Below are 12449 nucleotides of genomic sequence, written 5' to 3' on the forward strand. Positions count from 1 at the left end.
CCTTCAAAATTTGTGTGGGTTACTTCAAAGGCAATTTGTAGAAAAGGAAGGAGATAGGCATTTTCTGAACACTCACGTTTTTTGATTGGTAAAACCGGGATAAAAACAAGTGTTGTCTCCTAGGGCTGTTGTTAAAATTAACACAAATACCAGAAGGGCCAGCACAGATGAAGGACTTTATTTCAGTGCGGTGACACGCTGCCGCTTTGAATTAGAACCAAGTCTGTGGCTCTTCTCTCTGGGGTCATTTGATGGCATGTGATTACGATGTTCACTGTCCAAAGGCTGGAGCTATTAACTGAATGTTGCTAGACAATGAGTTACTTCACAAACACTGAAATATAAAAAGTATTCAGAGCCATCCAAGTATGAGGACATTATTAATTTATGCTTTTCTCAAGAGAGCTATTTTAACAAGAAAGAAAAATGCACGTCCCACCTTCGTTCTTCTCCTTAAAGTAACGTCTCCTCCAAAAGACAAAGAGCACCAACACATTTGTCCTTGAAAGGCGGAGCCCAGGAATTCCCGAGTTCTGAACACCCCCTCCCTTTCTGCTAGGGACCAAACCGCCTGCCTCACTTGGTGTCACGGAAGTCCCCGGTGCGCCAAGCAAATGTGTTTTTTTCTGCGGCCCGCCACCCCGGCGGGGAAGGGGAGTACCCTGGCCGCCCCACACTTTCCCCGCTGCAGCTTTCCAAACAAACCAAGGTGGGATGGGAGTGTCTTCTTGGCTGTGGAACTCGATCCTCCTACCTTGTCCTGAAGCCACCCGCTGCTTTTCCCCGGCCCTCCCTTCGTGGTGATTTTCCTGTCCGGGACGCCCGGGAAGGGCGCGCGGCTGGTGTCCGCCCAGCCCGAAAGGTACGGGCTTTCCGGTCGCCCTGCTTTCCGGCCTCCCTGCTCCGGGGACGCGGAGCCCCCCTCAGTCTCCCTCTGCATCGCACCTTCCTGCGTGAACTTGGGGGCGGCCGTGGTCACCGCGCGTCTGGCGCCAGCAGCCGAGCAGGAGGAGCTTCCCCGCGGCTCCGGAGGCGCTCGGCGCAGTCTCCCGGGATCCGGACCGGGCGCGAAGGGCAGCGCACAGGCTGGCGGGCGCCTCCGACTCTCAGTGGCGCGGCGCTTTCCGCAGCTCGCCCGCCTGGTCGGTGGAGGAGTCGTGCCCGCGCCAAGCCTAACCCGGGCCACCTTCCTCCGGTTTTTTCCGCCGGCCTTGGGCTTCGGCGGCCCGATGCGGCAGGCGCCGCGGGAGCAGCAGCAGCCGGCTGGAGCGAGCGGCGGCGGGCGGAGAGCAGCGGGCCTCCAGCCGCCCAGCCCCGCACACCCCTGCAGTCTTCGCTCCTGGGCCTTGGAGGGTAACTCTTTCCCGCCGGCTTCCCTGCGCGTTTGCATTGCCCGGGTGAGGGGGATTGGGGGTCGGGGAGACCGAGTTCCCCACGCTGGTTGGGGCGGCCTGGGGTCTGTGCAGCCTTTGAGCGTCGCGGGTAGGGGGCACGCTGAACCGACAGCCCCCTCCGCGCACCCTTCCGACCCCGGCAGCGTCCGAGCGCTCGGCCTCCTGGTTGAGGGGCTGGAGAGACTGGACACCCGGGGCGGAGAGGACTTGCCGGGCGCTCGGACCCCCAGGGCGGGAGGAGGGGCGCTGCGAGTCGGGAGGACCTGCTTTGGGACCCGCTTTTCTCAAATCTTAGGGGAGCTTGGGCACTCGCGTGCCAACAAGGGTGGGGGCTCCTTGCTCACCTTTGTTTTGTAAAAGGGTCTCTCCGCGAATGGGGGCTAGAGATCTGGAAGGTTCTCGTCTTTTATCTTAGAAAAATTTCCAACAAACCCTCCTTCCCGCCACAGTAGAACTAGACCTAACAAAACAAGCATCGAGGCAGTTTGGGGGAAAGAGCGGTGGTTGAGCGGTGGTTGAGAAACTCAAGGTTTGGGCTCCCGTTAGTTTTCAAGGTAAAAAAGAAACGACTTGTCATTTTGAGGCCGTTGCTCTAGGGTTCTCTGGAGATCTCAGCCTCTTTCTTCTGTTATTTTGGCTTAAAAGAAAATCTGTAGACGATTTCTAGAAACTAAATACAAACCCCAAACACCTTCTTACAGGATCTAAAGTAGAAGGGGTGGGGAGAGGTGTGTGTGGGTGGGGGTGGGGGTGGTGCTTGCTGTTAAAAGGTAATATTTAAAAACTGTATGTGGGAGAGGGGATAGGAATAACATCCGTGGATGCCATCAGAAACCACAAAAACCGCAGATTCTAAACTCAAAAAAGTCACATGCATCTGAGTATTCTGATTAAGTGGATAGTTAAGGGAACTGCAGGAGGGCCAGAAACTCCTTGCCCTCCTTGGCTCTTCTCCCCGTTTTCACACTGATGTTTAGGTTTCTGATGGCTGCCTGTACTGTGCTATCGTGTGGGTGTTTGACTTTCCGGTCTTCAGACTTCCTCTCCCAACTGCAGACGGTGACACTGTCTTATTCACACGGAGATGTTAAAGTACTTGGGAAGATCTGGTCGGGGGTAAGAGGTTATTTTCCTTTTGAAAACAAGTTGATTAGACATTTGTAAATTGGTTGTGTAGCTTCCTTTTCTTCTCAGCAAGGACTGCTTTTCACACCCAGATATGCAAAAGAGACACTCAGGTTGTTTTGTAGTCTGTTGTCACTGAATAAGACCAGTTGCCTCAGAGACACTTTATTTTATTGTTTTTTTAAAAGAATTATTCATTTCAGAGACCGAACGTGGGGGGAGGAGAGGACAGGCAAAGGGAGACGAATCTTCAAGCAGACCCCCTGCTGAGCACAGAGCCCAACACCAGGCTCCATCTCTGGACCCTGAGATCATGATCTGAGCCAAAATCGAGAGTAGAACACCTAACCCTCTGAGCCACCAGGCCCTCAGAGACACTTTAGATAATGGCAGCCTTGGCTTATAAGGAGAAAACTTTTTCAGAAGCTGATTGTATCACCCTGATTGGGCTTCGTGAGTCTTCCTTAATTGTTCATATGGAGGAGGACATCTTCATTCCTTGCTCAGTGGAGCTTCTTTCCTGGAGTGATATTTTTACCATAGTCCCTGAATGTCACCGTCCCAGATTATATGTCTCCTTATAAAGATGCAACAAAATGAGATCACGTTTCAGATTTGTTGGAAATATTCAGTTTGTTGTTCTGCCCCAAATCCATAAAAATCTTTGAGGCTCAGAAAGGAACAGACAGTAATTGGCAGAAGAGTACCACTGAAAGACTGTTAAAGAAAAAACAAAAAAAACCTTAAACATAAGTCTGTCTTTTGTGAAAATTGCAATTCTCAAGTTATCTCATTCCAGAACATAGTGGTAGCTGTTGTCTTCTGTTGGAGATACTTCTGTGTTCCACCTTATGTGGAATATTGTAGGAGAGAGGTGAAATCTGCCACATTTCCTATATGTCTCTGATAAACATCTTCTGCTAGCCATGCAGATTACCACTTGGCTTCTGTGGAAACTACGATTCCATCCAGGGTTGGGGGCCGGATAGTTATTTAATAAGCATTCCAGCTGATGCTTATGAAGGAGATAGGGAACATAAAGCTCACATGGCAGGCACCGTGATCCCCGGTGTGTTCACGTGTGTTATTTTATTAAATCTTCCCACCAACTGTATGAAACAGGCATAATTAGCTCCATTTTATAGTTTAAAAAAACCCTAAGATTGTCCCAGCATAAGTGACTTAGAATGGATCACATAAAGGTCTGCTTAACCCCTGCCTTACACCCTCCCAGGAAACCTCTGTAGTGTATATTCTTTGTGCATGTCGTTCAACTTTGCCTTGTACACACTCAAGGGATATATCCTCTGATCTGAATATACTTTCTTAATTACCCCTCAGTTGAACAGGTGGTCTGCATACTTTGCCTTTCCTTCTGATAGGTCCTGACTTTCATCAATGAGTTATCTTCTGTCTTCTTTGTATCTTTGATGTGCCACTTTGGTGTGCTGTGTCTGGCCAAATTCAGGAGGCTATGTTATCTCCAAGGCATTGTGTTCCAAAAATTCTTTTCATTCTGGATATATTTTCCCTGAAGTTCCTACTCAGCCTTCTTGCCTAGAAGAAGCCTACCCAGGGGCATATCCCTGCTCTCGCAGTTTCAGTGAACCTCTGCTGTTTATTCTAACTACAGTGGATAACAGAACACATCAGAACTTCCAGGTGAACCCTTTATGGGTTAAAAATAAAAATATGTTTGTTATTACACTGTATGTTAATTGTACTTCAATAAAAAACGTATTTGATTTGGAGCAGGCTTGGTGTATAGTGTACAAAGGATACAGTGGACATTACAGCATGTTAGAAACTGTATTTCTGGTTCTGTATTAGGATGTCAGAAGAACTGTCCCCTCGCGTGGTGAGGTGGCAGGAGTTCTTTCCCCAGGTGGTGACTCCCAGCACTGAATAAGCAGTGGGGTCTTAGACTTGATCAGGAACTTGGCTGCCATATGGACAGGCTCAGAAAGGGTAAGATCCTGGGGATGAGTTTGAGAGTAAAAGAAAGTTAAGGAGCTGAGTCTCTGTTCCATGGCCCAATTTCCTCTTCTGGGAGACTTTTTGTCATCCACAGGGTTGGGGGATGGCCAGCTTACCATTTACTGTCATCCTTCTGCATTGACTGGAGAGGGGCTTTCCTCTTCTTGGACCACTGGGAAAGAGAGGAAGGAAAACACCCAGCCCTTGGGAATTTTTTTTTTTTAAATCACAAACACTGAAAAGCTGGGTGAAAAGAGGTTCTTTTCCCCCCTTCTTTCTTTTTGCCCTTTTACCTAAGACACAGTGTGCTTAATAGCATGTAATGCTGGTCTTTGAAGTATTCTTTAAACCTTGACCGGCTTTCATCTGGTTGGGAATGGAAAGGTCTATAGGAGATGAGGAGAACGAAGCCTCCAGATGAAGACATGGCAAGGAAGCTGGAGATATTCGCAAGGGAAGCGACCAGCCGTAGGTTGTGGAAGCTGGTCCGGAGTTGGTGTGGTTGTGGGTCGCAGTCACTGTGGTGGAAGGTAGGGGTGGCAACAGAGCAAAGAGTGGTTTTTGTGGTGAATCCTGGGTGACTTTCTGCATAGTCATCCTTGAGGGGGGAATTGAGTTTCAGCTAAGATTCACTGAGTATCTGCTACCTACCGGGAGATGTTCTAGGTGCGGGGAGTGGGGGGGTAGGGCATGCATTGTTGAACAAGAGAGACGGAGACCCTGCTCTTATAGACCTTATGTTTTTGTGGGAAACAGAGTCAATAATCAAGGTACAAATAAATGAAAAAAATATCTTTCAGATACAAGGCAGTACACCTCGGGGTGTGCTAGAGAGGGAGCTTCTCAGAGGAAGTAGTATTTGAACTGAAATGTGAATAATGAGAAGCGGCTGTCAAGTGAAGGCCAGAAGGAAGAGCCTTTCTAGGAGGGAACAGCAACTGCAAAGGCCCTGAGGCATGAATGGGTGGGGCGTTTGGAGAACTTGTAGATGGAGAGGAGTGCAAAAGGAGAGTTTCAAGGTGGGAGACAGTCATCTGAAGCCTTCAAGTCTTGGAAAAGAGCTTGAATTGTGTTTTCATTAGAATGGGATGCCACCAGAGTTTTTTAATTAGAGATTAAGTCAGTCTTTGCGTAGCGGGCATGGGCTTCCCAGTTGGTGTCTCTCACTTCCTCTCCCTGTTGTCCTTTTTCTCTCTCCCTCTCCCTCTCTCCTTCTCTCTCTCTCATACGCACACTCCTATGCACACACATTCACCCTCAGTCAGCTTTATTCTCTCTGTTAATTGGCCATCAGTGATTTCTCCTTCCTCACCCCAGGCTAGGGCACAGGCATCCATGCAGAAAAGCAAGGCTCAAAGGACCCTGGGCCCTGGACCTCTTAGCCTCTGAAATAAATCCATATGCTCGTAGTTTCATCGTCATGCATACGACTCTGCATCACTAGCTCTGAGTTCTCAACCTCTCTCCAGACTGAACCTCTAGATAGCTCTAGGAAGTCTCTGGGTTGGCTGGGTGGTATCTGAAACTAGATACTAAAAATTAACGTTAATTAGGCAAATCACTTGCAGTTGATATCTTTCGTAAGACAATGATTGTCAGAAGAGGTGAAAATTTAAGTAATCCAAAGGCCTTGCCTTTTCCTGAATACCTGCTCCTTCCCTCCCAGACAGGCTAATGTCTACGCAGTCTGTTACGGGAGGTGTTCATGCTTTTTAGAATACAGTTTCAGTAGAAATGTGCAAGATTCTTGGACTCTTTGTTATGGGAATATCCTATGCCTGAGAAATTTCTTTTGTATTGGTCTTTGTAGATGAACTTAGAGTAATACTTTAATCATGAAGGCTTATGTCCAAGCTATTATCTTCTAGTAGCACTGGTTTATCAGAAATGAACAAGTCCCCAGCATTTTAGCTGTTGTCCTTTGACTCCAGAAAAGTGCCTCATCACCAGTATATTACCGTCTGGGGGAGCTTGGTACACTCCTTAGAGTGAAAATCATTATTGAAATTCTTTAGCCAGATGCTCTGTTTATTAACTTAAATACTTCTTGTCACTAATATACATAACTGGAACAACTCACTATCAGCTTTTTGTATCTGTTTCTGGTTGATGGCATAACTTGTCCTGTTCACCCCTGGTCTTCTGTACCTGGTGCAGTGTCCAGAACGTTACGGAGAGAACAAACATTTGTCAGATGACTCAGTCAGTGTCCATGGATTAACCCACAGTGTTGCTATATTAGCTCAGTTGTAACGTCTTTTTAACTATTATAATTCATTTTTATAACTATGAGGATTATCATCTTTGTGTCTCAAAAACTTTACCCACTGGAGAAAGCAGGTGGAAGATGAATTCATCCCTGTGGATTTGTATATATTAATTAAAACTCTCTTGGCTTTGAAAAGTTTCTTCTTTTTGAAAATATTATAGTGTTCCTGTGTTGACCAGAAGGAGACCAGTATGTAAATATCATCAGATGGATAGTTTTAAATTTGTTTCCATGTACAGTAAACTTACTTCTTTCCTTTTCTTTCTTTCTTTCTTTCTTTTTCTTTTCTTTCTTTCTTTTTTTTTTTTGAGTAAGCTCTAAGCCAGGCTTGAACTCATGACCCCATGAGCAAGAGTCACATGTTCAATCTGCTGAGCCAGCCAGGGCCCCAGTAAACTTACAGTATAGTTTCATAATTTGTAATTTATGATTATTTGAGTTGGGTTAGTCAGGTCTGTGGTCGTACTACTGAGGAAATAAATGTGTGTGCCAAAGGTGTGAATAACAAAGTCATTTCCCTCTTTCACAGCACATCTTTAAGTCCACAGTGTCAGGCACTTCTGTAGGCAGAGACACGCATTTCTCAAGTCCCAACACTCTTTATGGACTTCCTTAGATTCCTATTAGGCATCATTTAAGCTGATTAAATGAGATATATACAAATACCCTGAGGCGTCAAAAGTTCTCTTCCTCAAGATTGCCAGAGCTGGGCAATCTTGGGGAATGGGAAGAAGAGCCTGGGTAGGAAGGCCTGGGAGCTGAGGGGCATGGGAGGGGCCATCTGGGAGCTCCAGCTGAGACTCAGTGACAGAGTTTCTCAGCAAGAAGGGTGTCTTCCAGAGCACTGTTTTGGTTAATAGAGATATTCTGTATTCATATTTAAAAAATTCTAAATATTTAGAGTTCTGCCTTCTAGACTTTCTGTCCTACAAACACATAATGCTATATAAACACAGCCTTCTGGTTTTCCAGCTGTCTCCATGGAGTCCGCTCCCCCTACCCCATCAGATTTCAGTCCTCAGAGAGGTTATCAGTCCTTTGTGCCTGACAGTTGGTGGCATTTTCTTCTTAGAAATATTCTATTGCAGATATTTAGGGCAGCACAACAGATGGTGCTGCTTTTATTAAAATTAAAAATGTTTGAAAAGAAACAGATAAATAAGATAAAATGTATGAAACAAAATTAAATGCTTGTATTAAAACCTTGTGCAGCCCTTTAGTATATAAGAGTTGTTTATGGATTAGACGGTAGAGGAGGTGAAGATGAGGGAATGTGGCCGTTTTCTAAGTTTAGCATGGGGCCGAATAAGAAGAAGGTAGAGATTTAAAAAAAAAAAAAAAAAAAACAGCACCCTGACATTTTAATAGATAGTTTATAGCTGTATTCACAAGTTGAAAATGGGTTATCCAGGTCCTTTTAGACAAGAACAATTAGATGATAATCCAGGCCTTCAACTAGGGTATGAAAGGATATTCAATTCCTTTTTAGCAACAGCGATTAAATTAATTTATAATTTTATTTAACTGATAGAACCTGAAAGCTAAAAGAACTTTCTGTTGTACATGTAAATGATGTTTGTGAGATAAAGGACACTTCTTTCAAATTACTTTTGATATTTGGAGCCAAAATTTAGGTTAATGTCTAAGTAGTTTAGCTAATTACTCTTGCTTGATTCTGGCTGTGCTACACATAAATTAGAAATAGAATTTTTTGATAAGCAGGATATTGAGAGAGAGGTATGCTTTCTGATCATGAAGTAGCTATATATGTTTTCTAGGTACTGAATTGTTCGAAGGACAAATCTGGTCCTCCTATTACCAAAAAAAAAAAAAAAAAAAGTTTTTATACCTTTTGTGGGTAGAGGTCTTCTGCTCCAGCCATAAAATGATACAGTCATATTCTTACACAATATCTTCTACTTAAGCTCTCTACCTGTGATCACCAGTATTCCTGTCCATGTACCTTTTATGATAACATCCTTTAAGCATGGTTTTCATTATGGAAATTTTTTTCTACTCAAGAATCCAGAGAATTTCTCCAGCTGGTCTTTGAAGTTTTCTGTTATCTCATGATGCTACCTTTCACTTTACTCTCCCGTTTGAACCTGTAGTCACGGCAAGCCTTCAGTGCTTTAACTAGAGATGTTCTGTTGATACGTCTTGCCTTTCTTTCCCCTTCCACTCTACCCTTCCCCACCCAGGCCAGATGATAACTTGTGTTGGTTTTCTAGCTTCATGGCTTATAACTGCCTCACTCTCCCTAAGTTGCCTAATGACTCTTGGCATCACTTTCCTTATTTATAAAATCGACATAATGGCCACATCACAGTATTGCAATTAAAGAAAACACATACAAACAGGTCAGCATAGTTTCTGCCAAATACCATTTAACCGTATTACGCCATTATTGTTGTTATAACTCTATGATGATAGCTATTATTATAACGCTGTTCTCCCTCACATAGTTAAAAATTAACTTTCTCCAGAACAACTTTCTGCTTGACTGCATCAAGCTCTAATTTTCCCTTAAGTCTGTTTCATCTCAGCACCCGGCTTCACTTTGAACTTTATTAATGTACTCGTGTTGTTGTATTTCTTTATTCTTCGGTGAACAAGAACAAATGTTTGGGCACCTACGATGTGCCAGGTGCTGTGCTATTTATTAGAGAGGGATCCAAGGTCACATGGAGGAATGCAGTGTGTGTGTATGTGTGTGCACACACGTGTGCCCCCACATGCATGCATGTGCAGGCATGTGGGCTTTGGGTGGAATTGGGGATGAAAATCTTTTGGTTGAATAGCACTAGGAGTTTTTCACAATAAACTAGGGTTAAGAAGTAAAAATTGCTGTATTCAGATGCCCACTAAAAATCTCAACATCTTTTAGCCTGAGTTTTTTTAGATGGTTTAAAAAGTATGATAGTTACTCTTATTCTTGAAACAGCTATACACATGCTTTCTTTCTTAGACTCTCCTCTGTCCTCATCCAAATGCAGAGTGAAGGTTGAACGTAAAGTCCTTCCCAAGAGCAGAATACAAAAGATGATTCTGAGCTATGGTGGGGAGGGGAACAGTTGGGAAGGTGAGGAGAACGTTCCAGAAAGCGCAGACAGCATGGTCAGAGGTGCTGGAGCATGAAACAGTGTTGAGAATGACTAAGAACTGTGCAAAGGTTAGTGCTTTTAGACCATAATGTTCAAAGTCAAGCATTTTAGGAGATGCCACAGGAGAGAATGTAGGTGTCAGCTCAGTCAGACTCAGAGACCTATGGCCTGTATGTTTAGATCTCCCTAGGAGGTTATGCACCTGGGGAATGAAGGTCTATATGGACAATTTATAATAGGCAAATTCTTCACATTGCTTCTAACATTGGACTTGGATTTTACATCATGGAATACATCTCTTCCATTTGCTGCTTTCATGAGAAAATGATGGAAGCATTAGTAATGGTGATGTATCATTGATGTTAGAGCTCTCATTTTTAATAACCCAAGTATTTCAAACATAGAAATATTAAATGTCATTTGAGATTTCTGAAGCATGGGATTCTATGTGCAATGTGAGAATAGGGACAGAGATATCCAGGGAGAAGTGTTAAGAGATCACTACAAATTCGGAGCCTTGAGACTTTTGGTACCCTCTTATACATTTTACACAATAGAAAGCCAAGTGTTTCTGTTCATAGCTTCATTTTCTATAATTAGATGCTGTGTGTTTTTACTCCAAAAATAAGTCTTCTGCTAAGTCTGAGTGGTGTCCAGCATTTTAACTTTGTCCTTTGGTGTTGATTTCTCTTGCTTGGAGATTAAGCAATCAGACCCAGAGCACCCTAACCACAAGAGTTTAGAATTCCCAGAGAAGAATGAGATGTGAAAGAAAAAACACTGGAACTTACTTGAACTGTAATTAGCCTGAAAATGGAATGTGTGGGAGAGGTCTGCAAGGAGGGTAGGAAAACAGAGGGCAAAGCAAAAAGTGCCCTAGCATGTTTCCAGCACTGTTGAGGGGAGAATGTATCCTTAGGACTTATAATGGGTCTCTGCTTATCAGACAGAATTTTTAATTATCACCCATTTATAGAAGTTGCCAATCTGCCAGTTCAAATATATGTATTCCTCGGCCTTCACATTTTTCTCATCTGAAGTAAATCACTTGAGCATTTGTGGTAACACACCTGTTCCTAGGAGTTGACCATCTCAGGTAAACTGGCCGCTCAAGTGGCTGACGCTTGGGCGGTGGCTTCTCTCAGACAATGCCCCTCTCTGAGCCTCTGCTTGGGTTGCTAAGACCTCTGTTTCTTGGACGGCTCCAATTCCTCTATTTTTTTTTTTTTTAAAGTATTACAGAGGAGTACAAAACGACGTAAGTGTAGTTTGCTACATTTCTTCCCAGTGAGCCCACCCATGTATCCTACCTCTAGATGAAGAGCTAGTGCGTTGTCTGCCCTCCAGGAGTGCAGCGTGGGCTCCCACCCTGTTGCCGCTCCCCCCCCACCCACAACCTAACCACTGTTGCGATGTTCACAGCCGTATGGTAATCTTTTCTTCTTCTGTTTCTCTTTAATTTGAATTAACATCCAGGTATTCTAAATAGCTCTAGAACAACTTTATTCTTTAAGTGAAATCTCTATTTTCAAATAGTATGGCATGCTGTAAGTAAAGGTTTCATTTTGCCGACATTAGGTATATGAAAGACCAGTTCTCATCTGAAAAAATAAAAAAGCAGTCAGATCAAAAAGCTGTCCAACAATTAGGCTTTAGTAAGTAATAAGGAACTATGAAGAGCATATTGGATAACAGAGTACTTTATTTAGTGAAGAATTAGTTTTAGTCTGCCTTCCAACTTATCTTTTTTTTTTTTTTTCCCCTGAGCTGAGTTTCTGGTGTTAGGGAACCACAAGGACCGTACTGTTCTAAGGTCCCCAGGGTGACTCCATGGACTCGGGCCACTTCCTCTGCTCTTCTTTTGTACCCTTGCTTTGGGACCTAGGGACTCGTGGCTTTTGACTTAAATGCTCTTAGCATAAACTCTGTCCCTTAGCTTTGTATGTCCATAGCATATGCCCCTTCCTTTCTGTTCAGAAGTCATTACATACTGCTACTAACTATGGGGTAGTCTTCAGGACATTTTTTAAAAATCACTGGACGTGGGGGAAAGTTTCAAAGGTTTAAGTGATCCTACTTTTGGTTTCTGTTCTATTTGTGATGCCTTATTCTCATGCTGAGTCTCTTTCAGCTTCTAGTTCTTACTGTGTATACTATTCCTATTTCTATTTTGCCCTTTGAGGGGGAATGCAAAAAAAAAAAAATCGTAGCTTTTGGGCTAATCGTGTATTCTGTACAATACACATATTATGCAATGAAAACTAATAAGATGCGCACTTTGAATCTCTTGGTAAGAGGTTAGAATGAGGCCGAAGGTTACGTTTGGTACGTTTGTCTTTGTTTAAATGTGTGACTGTATGGACTCGCTCTCTTGACTCAGATACCCCTTACACTCTGAGATCTCGTGCCATGGGATATCTGGGTAATAAATACCTGTGGTGGATGGACAGATGGACGAGTGGATGATGAAGCTGCTCCCTCTTGGCCAGTTATTTTATTGAACTGCTGGTAGGATAAATTTAACTTGGGTTCAGGGCCACCTCCAGAAGCCTGGAAGTATTTTCCTAAGCTCAGGAGGAT

The 12449-nt window shown here is 43.9% G+C and overlaps 1 protein-coding gene across 3 annotated transcripts in view; it reads left to right on the forward strand.

The window, feature by feature from the left end:
- Positions 1–585: 585 nt before the first annotated feature.
- ST3GAL6 (ST3 beta-galactoside alpha-2,3-sialyltransferase 6) overlaps positions 586–12449 on the forward strand; it is a 58627-nt gene continuing 46763 nt past the window's right edge. The window contains exon 1 of one of the 3 annotated variants that reach the window (XM_080797960.1): positions 586–862. The gene's annotated coding sequence lies outside the window, so the exon portion shown is untranslated. Of the gene's footprint in view, positions 1398–12449 lie in introns of all 3 variants that reach the window. The other 2 variants (XM_080797958.1, XM_080797959.1) reach the window with 2 other exon arrangements.

The sequence above is a fragment of the Martes martes genome, assembly GCF_963455335.1.
Source record: "Martes martes genome assembly, chromosome: 1".
Classification (NCBI taxonomy): domain Eukaryota; kingdom Metazoa; phylum Chordata; class Mammalia; order Carnivora; family Mustelidae; genus Martes; species Martes martes.